The sequence below is a fragment of the Dermacentor andersoni genome, chromosome 5 (assembly GCF_023375885.2).
Source record: "Dermacentor andersoni chromosome 5, qqDerAnde1_hic_scaffold, whole genome shotgun sequence".
Lineage (NCBI taxonomy): Eukaryota > Metazoa > Arthropoda > Arachnida > Ixodida > Ixodidae > Dermacentor > Dermacentor andersoni.
This window is the reverse complement of record NC_092818.1, coordinates 44,121,610-44,136,724: the sequence shown is the minus strand read 5'-3', so window position 1 is coordinate 44,136,724 and position 15,115 is coordinate 44,121,610.

Sequence of the window (15,115 nt, the reverse complement as noted above, 5' to 3'; positions counted from 1 at the left end):
CTCATTGAAAACTATGTCTCGAAATTCCACTTCAAAATTTTGGATTGCCTTTAATCAGTACTGTTATACTCTCGCTTGGAGCAACAGTACTGGGATACAGCCACAGGAACGTTTGCCTAGCCATTTATAATTTTCTATATGGCACAAAAAGAATGCCTTGTTAATATTTCTTAGTTTCCACCAATTGATTTACTTCTACTTCAATTTAGAAAATTCGTAAAGTAAAAGCACAAATTCACAGTTTAAATCTCACTAGTATTGTTATCCAAATTTTAACTTACTCATGTTTATGTATATCCTTATATTATGTATTTCAGTAATTTTTTTAGTATTCCCATCAACGCAAGGCTTATTATAATATTGATCAATCCTTTATCTCATGTATTGACAGTGTATTTTTCATCTTGGATTATATATTTATTATTGCCTTTTGTGTTATTTATTTATTAACCAGTTTATTTCATTTTTTCAATAATATTACCACCCGATTCGTGGCCTATCCCCTATAGTGGGTTTGTGCCATTAATGAGGCTTCATCATCATCATCATCATCATGTTCGCTGGCCTTACAAGCGGCGAAGGACACGCGTGCTGTGGCCGACAGCGCCTCCACTTCGGCTGCTACCATCAGTCCTTCTGATCGCACCGAGGTTTTAAACACAGATAAAACACCTGACCCTGCGATTACTACAGCCGATACACCTACGAAATCCGGTGTGGCTTCATCCGCCTCAATTGCGTCGCCTACAACGCCGCATCCGTCACACCTGAATGAGCCCGCGGTCGCCGAAGTTGTCGGCAGCGAAGAAATCAATCCCGCCGCCCTACCGCTACCGGCATCATCCTCATCAGAAAACAGCTTGGGCCTCGCAGTTGATAGCAGCGTTGGACTCTCGCCAAGCCTTGATGGACTCGACTAGAAATGGCGGCCTCACGAGACGTAAAACGTGCCCATGCGTCAGCCTCTGGCTCGGACGGCGGCCCGGATCGCCGCGCTAAGTTAAAATTAAATTAAATTATGGGGTTTTACGTGCCAAAACCACTTTCTGATTATGAGGCACGCCGCAGTGGGGGACTCCGGAAATTTGGACCACCTGGGGTTCTTTAACGTGCACCTAAATCTAAGTACACGGGTGTTTTCGCATTTCGCCCCCATCGAAATGCGGCCGCCGTGGCCCGCGCTGAGTTACAGCGGCCCAAAAAATATCGGCCCTCTTCGAGAAGGTCGAAGCGACGTGTGTACTGCATATTCCCTGGACTTGTTCCCGGGGCGCCGACTTGAACAACATGACCAGGTCAGTTTGGTGATACATTTAATTAAAGATGGCTGACACCCTGAACATTATTTCTTTAAACGCACAGAGCTTCCGAAATCCTGCGAAACAAGCCGAAATTATCAGCGTGGCCCGCGCTAAAAATTGTGACATGCTGTGTTTGCAAGAAAAACATTTTTTTTTCACCATAGAACATGTTCTTACTTTCAAACGCACTTTTAACCTCGACTGCTTTTTCCCCTTCGCGACATCACGCTCTAGCGGAGTTGGCATTATTATTTTTAACAGAGCTTTCTTGCGACATCATCATGTCTTTTATGATGGGATGGATCGGATATTGGCATTTGATTGTGTACTACCTTCATTTAGGTTACGGATCTTGTGCATATATGGACCCGCGCAGACAACTGAGTCCAATGATTTTTTCCGTGACCTGGACGTGTATTTCCTGGACGGTGGAAATTGATATACTTTTGTTAGATTTTTCCAATGTTTTTACAAGGTTCCGCACAGTAAATTACTTCGAAAATTGGAGCATACAGGATTGCCGTGTTATCTTATCAAGGGGGTTGAGGTATACGTTACTAAGAGAACGCGATATGTTCAAATAAAATCCGACATGCTAAATGTCACTTCCGGAATTCTCCAGGGGAGCGCTATGGGGCTAAAATTATTTTTGATATATATATATATATATATCAACGAAAACGCCCCTCGAGCTTCGCTTCCTCGAACGTCGTTCTACTCTTTTTCGCCTCCTGTCGCGTGCCAGTCCGATTCTCGCGCACGAGCCGCCGGCCTGTCAGCACCGGCCCAGCGTTGCCTTGCGGTGTGGCGACTGTTTTAAATGCAGTTGGGATGTGGCGGTCGTCTTTTGTCCGCAATGCTGGCGGCAATATATATATCATCATCATCATCATCATTATCAGCCTGGTTACGCCCACTGCAGGGTAAAGGCCTCTCCCATACTTCTCCAACAACCCCGGTCATATATATATATATATATATATATATATATAGATATATATAGTAATTTAGTTCAAGTAGATCCTGAATCGGTGTCTGTAAAACTTTTTTGCGGACGACAGTATTGTTTTTAAACAAATATCTGAGTTGAAGACCATCGGTAGTTACAGCAGACCCGCAGCAAACATCGAACGTTGGTGCTAGATGGGGATATGGAAATAAGCGTTTAACGCAATAACTAGTGCTCTTAAATGTGACGTGTGAGAAGAATCCCAGTGTGTTTAGGTATACAATACTCTCATATCCAAACAGCAAACAAATTACTTCTTCCAGTGATGTGACTTCGGGGGCCCCACACATCTCAGCTATCTGTTCGTCTGCTTTTCAGAAGCTCTGTTTTCAAGAAGGAACGTAACGAAGGTGGCAGACAAAGTTAAACCTCCAAGCATGCAATGTCTTCGTTAGACCAAATTTGAAGTACGCATCTATAGTATTGAACCCGCACACACGCACGCACGCACCCACGCACTCACTCACTCGCTCGCTCACTCACTCACTCACTCACTCACTCACTCACTCACTCACTCACTCACTCACTCACTCCCGCACGCGCGCACTCACTCCCGCACGCACGCACTCCCTCACGCACGCACGCACTCACGCACCCACTCACGCACGCACTCACTCCCTCACGCACGCACGCACGCACTCACGCACCCACTCACGCACGCACTCCCTCACGCACGCGCGCACTCACTCCCGCACGCACTCCCGCACGCACGCACTCACGCACCCACTCACGCACGCACGCACTCACTCCCGCACGCACGCACTCACGCACGCCCGCATTCACTCACTCACTCCCTCACGCACGCACGCACGCACACACGCACTCACTCCCGCAGGCACGCAATCCCTCAGCACGCACTCACGCACGCACTCCCGCACGCACGCACGCACTCACTCACTCCCTCACGCACCCACTCACGCACGCACTCCTCACGCACGCACGCACCCACTCACACACTCACTCACTACCGCACGCGCGCACCCACTCCCGCACGCACGCACTCACGCACACATTTACGCACCCACGCACGCACTCACTCAAGCACGCACTCACGCACGCATGCACGCACTCACTTTTTCACGCACGCACCTACTCACTCACGCACCCACTCACGCACGCACGCACTCACGCACGCACGCATTCACTCACGCACGCACTCACTCTCTCACTCACTCACTCACTCACGCCCTCACTCCCGCAGGCACGCAATCCCTCAGCACGCACTCACGCACGCACTCCCGCACGCACTCACTCACTCCCTCACGCACACACTCACGCACGCACGCACGCACTCACACACACGCACCCACTCACGCACGCACTCCTCACGCACGCACCCACTCACACACTCACTCACTCCAGCACGCGCGCACCCACTCCCGCACGCACGCACTCAAGCACACATTTACGCACCCACGCACGCACTCACGCACGCACTCACTCACTCACGCACCCACTCACGCACGCACGCACTCACGCACGCACGCATTCACTCACGCACGCACTCACTCACTCACTCACTCACTCTCTCACTCACTCACTCCCTCACGCACGCGCGCACGCACGAACTCACTCACTCCCTCACGCACACACGCACGCACGCACTCACACACACGCACCCACTCACGCACGCACTCCTCACGCACGCACCCACTCACACACTCACTCACTCCAGCACGCGCGCACCCACTCCCGCACGCACGCACTCAAGCACACATTTACGCACCCACGCACGCACTCACTCACGCACGCACTCACTCACTCACGCACCCACTCACGCACGCACGCACTCACGCACGCACGCATTCACTCACGCACGCACTCACTCACTCACTCACTCACTCACTCTCTCACTCACTCACTCCCTCACGCACGCGCGCACGCACGCACTCACTCACTCCCTCACGCACACACGCACGCACTCACACACACGCACCCACTCACGCACGCACTCCTCACGCACGCACCCACTCACACACTCACTCACTCCCGCACGCGCGCACCCACTCCCGCACGCACGCACTCACGCACACATTTACGCACCCACGCACGCACTCACTCACGCACGCACGCACTCACTTCTTCACGCACGCACTCACTCCCGCCGCACCCACCCACGCACGCACGCATTCACTCACGCACGCACGCACTCACTCACACACAGGGCTTAGAAAGGCTTTAAAGAAGGGTCGATTTATATTTAAAGGGACCCTGAAAAGATTTTGACGATTTTCTACAAACGCACTGAGTCATTAGAGTAGGTCCTTCTGATAATTAATTGACGCATCTAAGTGTTCCGCGTAAAGCCTGTAATTTATTACAAGGTTTTAAAAATGCACGTCGCTGCCGATCGCAGCACACTGCGCGGCAGAATTTTAAGCCGCCCCCACCAATATGACACAAATCACCCATATGACGTCAGTGGGGCGAGCTATCCGATTGGCTGACCAGGGCGCATGATCGATAATTTTTCCAACTGTATGGTAAACAAATGATGTGCAGATGGGCAGCTTGGCAGCAGCTACAGAATGCCGCCTAAATGCTGTTTCTTGCTTATGCAGTTTGCCAGTCTTTTCCTCGGAACCGTCGTCCCTGCTGCTGCCTTCACGGGGCTGACTGCACCATCACCGGTGCAATTGCACGTGGCTGAGATCGAGGAAGCTGCGCAGGTCTGCACTATCGCCCATGTGTGTCATGGGTGCGGGCCATCAATCCGCTCATCTCTGCCGCTAGACAGCGCCCTCAACGTTGCCATTCCTGACAAACCAATCAGCAACTCTCCTCAGCGACATCATCAGGCAGGGGTTTAAAAGCCCTGTGTGCGGTTCCCCTCATCAGTGGGCAGCTTGGCAACAGCTACAGAATGCCGCTTAAATGCTGTTTCTTGCTTATGCAGGTATGTTACCGAAAAAACGCTCATTGTTTAAAGTCCGACGATCGTTTTTTGCTGTTGCTGTGCTGCCCACAGACACTTTTTTTCCATGATGTATGCTCTGTTATGTTGACGGCCCTCAACCGCCTTCTCTTGAGTGGTGATATCGAGCTTAACCCTGGACCCACTACGGGAACCCGGTCGACTAAATGTACTAAAAAGGCTCGCGCTTCTTTGGGCCATTCAAGCCGCTCTGCTAATTCGCCGAGGGCTTGTAATCCTACTGGAGAGCTGGTGGTTGAGGAAGCATTGTCGAACTCCGATAATCCTATGCTTGTACAACTTTTGACTGAAATATTGACTAACAATAAGGACATGGCTCGCGACATTGCAGAGATAAAAAGTTCTGTTGGTATGCGCATCGAGGCACTTGAATTGCGCATTTCCGCTGTTGAAAAGGCATTGGCCACCCCTGCTTCACGGCCTGAAAATGGTCAATTACATAACGAAATAGGTGCACTGAAGCGTTCAGTCACTGAGTTGACTGGAAAGAATGAGGATCTAGAAAATCGGTCTAGGCGGAACAACATTATTTTACATGGCTTATTAGAAACTGTTGATGAAACTCGCGATTCCCTTCTTTCCAAAATATCTGAATTATTTCAACAGAGTCTTGGTATTCAATGTCCTCGCATCGAACGCCTCCATCGTTTGGGAAGAGCTCGTGAAAACCATCCACGCGTGGTAATTTTGAAAACGCTTGATTTTAATGACAAGCTTACTTTGCTGAAGAATGGTTTTAAGCTTACGGATACCGGACTTAGGCTTTCTGATGACTTTTCTCCCAGAGTTCGCGGAATTCGGAAGAAACTATGGGAGGCGTCCAATCAGCATCGCAACAATGGGTCTTTTCTTAAGATTAGGTTTGACCATATTTTCATTGACAACATTCGGTATAACTGGTGCGATTCCACCAACTCCCATGTAAAAATCTCTAATTGTCGCAACTTTTCTAAGACAGCAGGTCCCGCATCACAGTCAGCAACAGGTTGAACTTCTACAACCCAAAGAGATCGTACCATTATGAACATCAACGCTAGAAGTATAGCTAATAAATTTCCCCTTTTTCTTGCGCTTGTTTTGTCCTATTCACCTGACATTATTGGTATCACCGAAACTTGGTTGCATGCGGGTATTCATGACTCAGAGTTTACACCGCCAGGTTACGTCACCGTGCGAAATGATCGTCATAATCAAAGAGGTGGTGGTGTTGCATTGCTTTTTCGCTCGGATTTCAAATTCAAAGTCCTCTTCTCTCCGCTAGACATAGAATCAGTCTGCTGTAGACTTTACTACGGTAAACAATTCTTAAACATATGCGTTTCCTATCGTCCCTGTAATAGTTCGTTGAAAACTCTTGACAACCTGGACCAACTTTTACTGCAAGAGTTTTTAGCTTCCTCAAATTTCGTCTTACTGGGTCATTTTAATGCTCCCGGAATCGACTGGACGTCTCTCTAATTTTTTTATCATGGTAATGCATTAAACAGGAAATTTGTTGAATTATCGTTATCTCGCTGGGCTTAAAGCAGGTCGTTCACAGTCCCACCCGTGGTTACGCAGTACTGGATTTGATTTTTCTCAGCACTGATTTTGCCAAGACGGGTTACAAGTACGAAATAATTGATGGTATCTCGGATCACAACGCTGTTTAACCTTCCCTGGATGAACCGAAAACTGCTGCACTTATCGCAACGTGCTGGTAGACTTCGCACTATACACTTGAATAATGCTGAGGCATGCGTTTGGTACGCTTAGGTGAAAAATTAACTCCAGAAAAAAACCACCTCGGCCAAAAATTTCTTCTATCATGTTCAGTTGCCGAAACTGCTCAAGTCTAACCCCCGTGAATTCTGGTCTTTCATATCTCCTGGCCCTTCTTCTTCCACATCTTTTAAAATCAACAACAGTGTTGCTAACAATCCATCAGAGATTTCAGAAGCGTTTAATAGATATTTTCAGTCAGTATTCGCCTCGGATGATTCCAGTCGTTCAACATTTGCAACTAACGACTCATATGCAATTGATGGTATCAACATTAGCCTAGAAGGTGTTTTGAATCTCATACTAAACTTAGATACTAAAAAACCAGCCGGCCCTGATGGAATTCCGAATTCCTTTTTAGTAGGATTCTCGCTATGGACATCTAAATATCTGTTCATTATATGTCAGAAGTCCCTTAACAGTGGCGTTATGCCTTCTTCCTGGAAAAGAGCTAAAGTGCTACCTTTATATAAATCTGGTGACAGGCAGCTTTTATCTAACTGTAAGCCTATTTCTTTAACTGCAACCTCATGTAAAATACTAGAACACATAATCTATAAGCATATAATACTGTTCCTTGAAAATAATAACCTATTGAACAGCTTTCAGCACGGCTTCAGGCGCGGTTTTAGTACTGTAACACAACTTACGGAGTTCACTCGTGACCTTTCCCATTACATCGACTTAGGTAATCAGATTGACACCATTTTCATTGAATTTAGCAAAGCTTTTGGCACAGTACTACATTCTAAATTGCTTTTGAAACTCCATAATATTCTAAATAACCCTCAGTTAGTGTCTTGGATTTCCAGTTTCCTTTCCTTGCGTTCCCAATTCGTATACTATGATTCTGCGGATTCGTCTGTAGTCGACGTCACCTCAGGAGTCCCACAGGGATCCGTACTTGGCCCCCTACTATTCTTATTGTTTATTAACGATCTTCCAGACCATGTTACTCCAGAAATACGCCTCTATGCAGATGATTGTGTTATGTACAGCCCAGCTGACTCACTCGCTGATCATCAGCGCCTTAAAGATTCCTTTGTTTCATTTTGTGACTGGTGTGCTACTTGGAAAATGAGCATAAATTTTGATAAAACTGTTATAATGTCTTTTACTAACAGACACATGCCCGTATGTTATGATTATATATGCAACGTGTACCACTAACACGAGTTTTTCAATACAAATATTTAGGCGTCATTTTTACACCCACCTTGTCTTGGTCTAAACATATAGATTACATTTGTAGTTAAGCGTTAAAATAACTTGGTACATCTGCCGGACGTTGTCTCCTGCTCCGAGGGACGCTAAATGAGTAGCATACAAAACACTGATTCGCCCAATTTTAGAATATGCTTCCTCCGTATGGAACCCATATAAACAATGTGAAATTAATTGTATTGAGTCAGTCCAGAGGAAGGCTATTCGTTTTGTTTACCGTCGCTTCGACCGAGACTTTTCACCGTCAGCTGCTCTTACGGAATTAAACTTCCAGTTTCTTTCTAGACGGTGGCACATAGAATCTCTGAAGATTTTCTATTCTTATAAGAACTCTTTTTGTCACCTATCAGATCCCTCCCTTTTAATGCCTGCTTGCCCGACTTCAACTAGAGCTTATCATGCCTCTAATATCAGACCACTCCATCCACGCACTAACACTTTCAAATACAGTTTTTTCCCCGCATGATTGAACAGTGGAATTTGTTACCTGCCGAAGTTCGTTTGTTACCCATTTCTCAATTTTTAAATGCTATTGCTGATGTATAGTTCCTTCACATTTTTATATTTCTATGTTCTTGTTTCTGCATATCATAATCAGTTTTCCTCGCATGTGCACCCACTCCTGCCATAGCCCTAACGGGCTGCAGTATGTATAAATAAATAAATAAATAAATAAATAAATAAATAAATAAATAAATAAATAAAATGTTCGTAATAGTTGGAATGTTGGTTAACTTGTTTTTATAAAAAGAAAGTCACATAAAGGGAATGCACAAGAATTTTTCAGTACACATAAGCACTTCCGGCACACAGCAAGTGTCGTCTGCTTGTGTTACAACGTGCTCCGTCTTTGACGAGAGGTCCGCCGTCAGTGTCGGTCTGTCCTTTCGCGAGAGCTATGATTCTACTTTGTTGCGTTGTAGACTGCAAACGTAGCGACTGGTAATATGTCAAGCTGCGACATCGTTTCCCTCTGCAAGCAAGTAGACGAGCAGACTGGCTGCAGCGCATCGGACTGCCGCTATTCGATCGGCGCCAGGATTTGCGAGATAGCGGCCGTCACTTTACACCGGAAGATTACTAACGCAATAATGTTTCGCGAGTCCGGTATTAGGGTAAACGCAAGCGCAAAGGGGACAGGGCCTGGCCGTGTCCGCTTGCGTGTCGTTTCATGGGATGAACAGAAGCGCAAATGTGAATGGTCTGCACGCTCCAGCCACCTGGTGCTATAGAGCTCAACCAGACACAGTAGCAGTAACAAAATGTATTCTTCTTTGCTGCTGGTGTAAATTTTTCGCAGGAGTGTAATCGTTAACACATTGTTTTTGTAAATGTTTAAAATGTTTTACACTTGGTTAGAGCAATATTAGCTTTTTTTTTGGCTGGTTAAGCTCTGCGCCAACGGGTGGCTGGACCGTGGAGACCGATCAGGCAGCTCATGTACGTCTACGCTAAAGTTCCTTCATCAGCTTGAGTTTATGCTTCCGCCGTTCCGTCGAAACGTTCCGCTAGTGTGTAGTTAACGGAATACTTGACAGGTTCGGCGCTGCGACAGAATGCTCGCAACGCACGCTGCTTCGATAGCTCTGGCTTGGGGTCGGTGCCCAAGCGGCTAGCGGAGAGGTTTCGCGCGGGCGGAGGCGGGCTCGAAAACAACCGGAAGTGGACGATGTGACGTCGCATCATGACGCAGAACCAGTGGAGGCGGCGCTTAGCCTCGATGGCTCGGCGAATGAGTCGAGGAGGAAAAGCATGGCTAGGGAGTAGGGTAACTTGTAATCACTTGTAGCTCCATTAATATGTAACGCTTCAATTGAATTGTGGTGCGAATGTTCTACTTAAGCTGTACCCTACGCGTCTACGAAATTTGTCCGAACCGGTTCAGGGGCCCTTTAATAACTATAGGGCGCTACATTCTCCAAAGGAACTGATTAGTGCGCGTAGTATCCTTAGGTTAGCCATGCGCCGAAAAGCAAGCCGTCTAAAATTCTTGCGCAGCATTATGACTGGTGAACTTAAGATAACTGCACTCCCACATCTAACCTCCATCGCCAGACGAACAACACGCCTCACTCACAAACACAACTATATTTTCGCGAGAACAGAAGCATACAAACACTTCCTTTCCACGCACAGTTTCGGACTGCAACGGTCTTCCCGAAATTGTTTGCGATGCTGGAAATTTTGACGAAGCTCTTGAACTGCTTTTGTCCTTGTCAAATACCTTTTTTTTTTCTGCTAGAGTTGTGGCAGAAATTGCTGTGCCTTTTGCCATACGAGTACCGTTGCCACTTACGTTGTCCCTTTTCTCGCATTTTGCCAAAAGTGTGCATGTGTTAAGTTTATCGCTCTCTCATTGTATTGTAATCCCATTCCTGCATGGGTCAATTCAGCTGCAGTATTATGAAATAAATAAATAAATAAATAAATAAATAAATAAATAAATAAATAAATAAATATGTTGATTAATGAAAGAGAAATGAAGCTCGAAATTTGTTTTCTTGAATTTCACCCAAAAATACAAGCGCTGCTACATTATGATGACGTCAGGAATTTCGAAGTGTTTTTCGTATTTGGACCATTGTGGCCCTGTAAAATTTCTCGAACCTTGCTGAATTCCGTCCTTGACTACTTCAGAATAATACACTGTATTCTACCTTTACCACTTCACCGATAAAGAACTAACTATGCCTGAGCAGACACCGTCAAAGTCCGTGACGTCACGGCAACCTGGTGCAGGAACTACATCGTGGCGTCGCCACCCGGATTTCGTTATTGCGTCTTCATTAGCGTACTTCTCTGCATTTATAGTAGATTATCTTGTTCTGTCTCTCTTTAACGCGTATCAAGCCTTTCCGCACCGTAAAAAAGGCATTATTGGTATTAATGGCATTATTTAGAAGGGCAGTTTAGTAATACAGGGAAACATATTTTTTTTTTCTTTCGGGTATATTTAAGACTATCCTTTCCCGAAGGATATTGGGAATTAAGGCCGATGCGAGTACATTTGAAAAAATTATCTTCACCGATCTACGATTGCTTTTGACACGGGGAAGACTGCCTTCGTTTATTTGATGCTTCTTTCTTTGTGATTTGTCTACTGCATATGAATTGGGGCAAATCCTTCTAATAAAGTCAAACGAAAAATAATATGAGTGCCAGAGGCACCATCGGGTTACTTCTATAAAAGGACGCAGTCCCTGCGAGTTATTCAGAGTACCTCGCGTTTTTTCTTTCGTTTTTTTTAGTATTTGCAAATGTCTGTCGCACTTGTTTTCTACAGGCCTAAATTATCTTTAACTCCTTGGATGTATCATTGCCCGGAATTGTGACGCGGCAGCTGTTGTGCCAAAGCGTGCTGGCAGGATATAGACAGTTTTGACATGTCACGACGCAACGAGCTATGGAAAGAAGAATGATAGGTGTAACGTTAAGGGACAAGAAAAGAGCAGATTGGGTGAGGGAACAAACGCGAGTTAATGATATCTTAGTTGAAATCAAGAAAAAGAAATGGGCATGGGCAGGACACGTAATGAGGAGGGAAGATAACCGATGGTCATTAAGAGTTACGGAATAGATTCCAAGGGAAGGAAAGCGTAGTAGAGGGCGGCAGAAAGTTAGGTGGGCGGATGAGATTAAGAAGTTGCAGGGACAACATGGCCACAATTAGTACATGACCGGGGTAGTTGGAGAAGTATGGGAGAGGCCTTTGCCCTGCAGTGGGCATAACCAGGCTGATGATGATGATGATGACATGTCACGATTGCTTATCTTTCGAGCGCATACGAACGACGGACGAGGAATGAGCGCTTGACCAGTATGACGGCTCGGATGACGGATACGTGGTATACATCTTTCTAGCCCTGAAACTTGCTTCGAACTTGAAGGTATAACTTACAACAGTAGTATTAAACATTACTATTAATATTATCATTATTAGTGTAAATAGAGACACGCATATTACCGGTAGAAATAAGACTAAGCTGAGAAGTTTTCTTCTGTGAACAAGAAATTCTTTCTAAAGCGAAATAATACCTCCTAACGCTATTTATCATTATGCAGTACTCTTAACGTTGTCATTTTAAAGATATGGGTAATACACTTTTTGTCATTCGTTGTGATGCAAGCTTACTAATAAGAAATTCGTACTATACTGCTTGAAAATGCTTAGACTGATGACAATTCGATTCGTTGATATTTTGAGTGTTTGTGTTCACATTAACATCCCAACCGCGTTATCTAAAATGTGACACGTTATCTTTGTTGGTTTTCTGATACCGTCGACAGCATATTATTGTTAAGTGCAAATACTATCTGAAATCATGTGCAACATTTAGTTCTGGCAAGTAGTGATATGTTCTAACCATATAGTATATAGCCAGTACCAACATTTGCCTGACTGTTACTTACTGTTCCATTGAAACCACAACTAGCCTTCGGCCATCGGTCCAATCAGTTTTAGACAATTTATAATTCACATCTGTAAAATTAAAAAAACGCATTGAAAATTGAAGTACTAACATACAGAGAGCGTAGTGGATGAACTGCATGTTCTATCCAAATAGTGAGCATAATTGATGAACTCACAACAATGGAAAGCATTACATATCGCCAATCTTAGTTATAGATTTGCTAACAAGGCAAGAAAAAAAAAAGAACCAGCTGACATAATAACGCAAGGAATGTCATAATATGATCGATGTCTCTAGTTTATTTTACGTTATGACCGGTGTTCGACATGTTACGTCGTGCACGCTGTGTATAATATATGTGCTCAATCATCCTCGGATCTGGGAGCACGGTCTCTGGCGAGAGAAAATGCATAAACAACACACGCGCACCGATGTCTCGCTCTCGCCCCTCAATGCGCACAATTAATCCGGCGTGGACAATCCCCCTCGTGGGTCCGAGCCAAGCTTTGAGGCAACAACACAGAGTGCCGTACGCTCAGATCGTCCGACGACATGTAAGGTGGTACTGCATTTTTGAAAAAAAAAATGAATTGAGAAACAAAAACAAGAATAAGGGCAGGACCTGTTACGATCACAATCCGATTATGTGAATAACGTTTCTCAGAGACAGAAAATTGCGGCAGAACCCATCTTGCAGAACGTATTGCCTCCGTCGAAACGAGTTATGTATGATGCGCGTGCTGCAGTGGGACTCCTCTATCGCGCTTCGGATGGATGGATGTTATGAGCGTCCCCTTTTCAACTGGGCGGTGGGTGCCACCAAGCTCTTGCTATTATACTGCCTAATGTCCGGCCTAGGTTAAAAAGGAAAAAACAAAGAAAAAGAAGTACGATGAATTCCCATAACGAAATTTTCTGAGCCCCTATTGTGAACTTTGTTTTTGTGCGTCTCCGTTTCTTGTCGTTTCCCTACTTCCACCAATCGTCCAATCGCTTCTTACTAATCTCTACTGCGGACATGTTTACTTCCCCCTGCTCTCGCTGAACACAAGGGCTTCAAGTGGTGCCTAAATTGACCGCTGGGCAGATACCTTCACATTCTGATAAAACACGCTCCACCGTTTCCCTAGTTTTACCGCGGCGAGCAGATGCTTCTTCTTCCTTCTTATATCTCGCTCCCCTAAGAACACTCGGCGCCACCTAGCGCCACCACCGCGAGGCCTGGGGTTGGCATCCGAAATGCGTGGCGCATCAGTGCATGCGAGCGCTGAGAAACGCGTCATGCGGCCACCGGCCTCCTCTCTCGCGCTTGTTTCATGGACACGATTTCTGTGCCATCTAGCGGCACCGCGGAGAAGTAAGCGCGTGGCCTCCGAGACGAGAAGCGCGTTGCGTCGGTGCCTGCGACCGCTGAGCATTGTTCCCTCGTGAGCCGCGCACTGACACTCAGTGACCCAGGTTGCCGAGAGGTGCATGGCAGTGCGGCACATACCCAGTGCATCCATGCCGCCGCTCGCTAAAGCGTTGGCGTGAAAGGCGTTCACTAAAAAAAAAAGGGCTCCCATCAACGCTGCGAAGGTGGGGTATCACCCGATCCGATAGACCAATCTGACGCAGCCTTGAACTGGGTCCTGCCGAGCCTGAGGTGGACGACATTGTGCATATTGACGTTGATGTTCCTTTCACCGCTCAACGTATTCGCGCTGCTCTTCGGGCGACCTAACTGTGCGTGGCTTGCTTTGGGCAGGAACCGCTGTGTCCTGCCTAGCTCGAGCAGGAAGACCTGTGGGACAAGCAGGACAGTGGTCCATGTCGGCATGAAATAGCTTCGCTGAGGAGTGACACGTGTTTACACATTGTCACATACTCGATGACTCAAGTTCATCCGATGGTTGCTTTCGAACCCTCGTTGCCTCAACGCAGCAGCCCGAAGCGCTAACCATTCGACCACGGGTTACTTATAGTGACCCAGGTAGGGTGGCAAAACGGTTGGGTACAAACATGCGCAGATAGATACAAACACAGATAGGCCCCGGAAAGTGAGTGAAGTACCAAAAGAATGGCAATGCATTAAGATCAATATGGAGAAATTTTAAAGGATCCTTCGTTTTATTTCAGAGAACTGTGAACGAGGTTAGGACCAAATTTTTAGGTTGAGTTACCTTCGGGATCGGCCCACATTTTTTTTGCTTGCACTGTCTTCGGGATAAGCCCATGAAAATGGTTAGACAGCGGGAAAGAAAACTGGTGTGGCAATGTCAAGAATGCATTCCGCATTAAAAAAATTTTGGCTGTGCCACTGCTTCTGTGAATATCTGCCCCTCAAGTATGCTTTATGCATATTATTTACCAGCGCTTATGGGCGTAGCTTACGAGAGAGAAACGAAACGGGGCCACTATAGTAAAGTAAGGGTTATTTTCTATGGCTAGATTTTCTTTCTGGCTTAATTGTACATATAGAAATGTTTTCTCC